The sequence below is a fragment of the Ceratotherium simum genome, chromosome 16 (genome assembly GCF_057802395.1).
Source record: "Ceratotherium simum simum isolate JZ-2026a chromosome 16, ASM5780239v1, whole genome shotgun sequence".
NCBI classification, from domain to species: domain Eukaryota; kingdom Metazoa; phylum Chordata; class Mammalia; order Perissodactyla; family Rhinocerotidae; genus Ceratotherium; species Ceratotherium simum.
Window position 1 is genome coordinate 4,631,889 of NC_141915.1, and position 2,368 is coordinate 4,634,256.

At 41.5% G+C, this 2,368-nt stretch overlaps 1 pseudogene; it reads left to right on the plus strand.

Annotated features, from left to right (window-relative positions):
• The first annotated feature begins 555 nt into the window (after nt 1-555).
• On the plus strand, nt 556-1,496 carry LOC101406994 (large ribosomal subunit protein uL10 pseudogene; annotated as a pseudogene).
• Nucleotides 1,497-2,368: the final 872 nt, after the last annotated feature.

The following is a 2,368-nucleotide window of genomic DNA, read 5'->3' on the forward strand; positions in this document are numbered from 1 at the left end:
ATCTTGTATGTAGCTGGAGTGAAGCAGAATTACATACAGAGGAATGAAGATAAAAATTACCGACTTCTCATCTGAAAGAATGCAAACAAGATGGCAGTGGAGGAACGTTTTTAAATTACTGCAAGAAAAAAAGTCAATCCAGAATTCTATACTCAGCAGAAATAATATGCAAAAATGAACATGAAATAAGGACTTTTCCCCCAAATGATCAAAAACTAAGCGAATTTATTATACTACAAGAAATGGTGAAGAAAGTTATTCAGGCAAAAGGGAATATGATAGATGGAAATTTAGATCTATACAAAGAAATGAAGAGTGTTGGAAATAGTAAAATGAAGGTAAATATGAGACATGTTTTCTTGTTTTTAATCACTTTAAAAGCTAATTAACTGTGTAAAGTAAAAATACTAACAAAATATAGTTTCTGAATGTAATTCAACAAAGATTGAAATGAACGATAAAAAAGGTAAGTAATCTTCACCCTCCTCTTGCCAGGCATCCTCATGAGAGCGACATCATCTTTAAACCCCACATGGCAATCTCTGACACACTGCCATGAAGCCCAGGGAAGACAGGGTGACATGGAAGTCCAGCTACTTCCTTAAGCTCATCCAACTTCTGGATGATTATCCTAAATGCATCATTGTAGGAACACACAACGTGGGCTCCAAGCAGATGCAGCAGGTCCGCGCATCCCTCTTCGGGAAGGCTGTGGTGCTGATGGGCGAGACCCCCATGATGCGCAAGGCTACCCAAGGGCATCTGGAAAACAACCCAGCTCTGGAAAAACTGTTGCCTTATATCCGGGGTAATGTGGGCATTGTGTTCACCAAGGAGGACCTCACTGAGATCAGCGATGTGCCGCTGGCCAATAAGGTGCCAGCTGCCGCCCATGCTGGTGCCATTGCTCCTTGAGAAGTCACTGTACCAGCCCAGTACACTGGTCTGGGGCCCAAGAAGACCTCCCTCTTCCAGGCTTTAGGCACCACCACTAAAATCTCCAGAGGCGCCATTGAAATCCTGAGTGACGTGCAGCTGGTTAAGACTGGAGACAGGGTGGGAGCCAGCGAAGCCACACTGCTGAACACGCCGACCATGTCCCCCTTCTCCTTTGGGCTGATCACCCAGCAGGTGTTGAGGATGGCAGCATCTACAACCTGGAAGTGCTTGACATCCCAGAGGAAACTCTGCATTCTCACTTCCTGGAGGGTGTCTGCAGTGTTGCCAGCATGTGCCTGCAGATTGGTTACCCAACTGTTACAGCAGTACCCCATTCTATCATCGGTGGTTACAAGCGGGTCCTGGCTGTGTCTGTGGAGACTGATTACAACTTTCCAGGTGCTGGAAAGGTCAAGGCCTTCTTGGCTGATCCGTCTGCATTTGTGGCTGCTGCCCCCGTGGCCACTCCTGCTGCCGCTCCAGCCCCAGCCAAGGTGGAAGCAAAGGAAGAGTCGGAGGAGTCAGATGAGGATATAGGATTTGGTCTCTTTGACTAATCACCAAAAATCAGTCAACTCAGCCAGCTTTATTTGTGAAACAAAGAAATAAAGGCTTACTTCTCAAAAAAAAAAAGATAAGCAATCTTCAATGTTTTGGAACCTTAAAATTACGCATGTAAATAATTGAGGAGTCGAAGAAATTCTGAGAACAATCAAAGTTAAAGAATATATTTAGATCTGAATAACAATGACAACACTACATATTTAAGCTGAGGAAGACAGCTAAAATGGTACTTTAGAGGGAAATTAACAGCTTTCCATGTGTAGAAAATAGTTTTGAAAATTGTTGAGCAAAGCATACAACTTGAGTCCCCAAAGTAAAATAAAAAGAAAGGTAAACCCCCAAAAGTAAAAGAAATAAAATAATAAAGGTAGCATAAATTAATGAAATAGAAAACAAACAAAAACAATGGACAGGGTCAATAAAAACAAAAGCTAAAATGAACAATTTTGTATCCTGTTGCCAGAAGTGGGAATTGGTGCAACCAGTTGGGATGATAGAAATGTAACAAATGTGCATGTCCTAAACCCCGGCAATCCCACTTGTAGCTAGCTGCTCTATGAACCTCTAGGTTATGTGAAGAAGATACATGTGTAAGGATGCTCTTGGGAATTTGTGTCCTGGCAAAAGCATGATGGAGGAGGGGGAGGGGGAGAAGAACTGCGGGAGAGACACAAATAAACAAACTGTGCTTTTTTTCAGATAAAGAAATTTTATACAGCAATTAAATTAAACTAGACCTATAAATAGATGGAAATGTAAAAGGGCTAGTGCATTGTGAATAACAATTAGAAGAAAAAAATACATATGTGTCACTTACATAAAACATAAAACTACAAAGCAGTGGAATATACTGTTTCTAAATTTT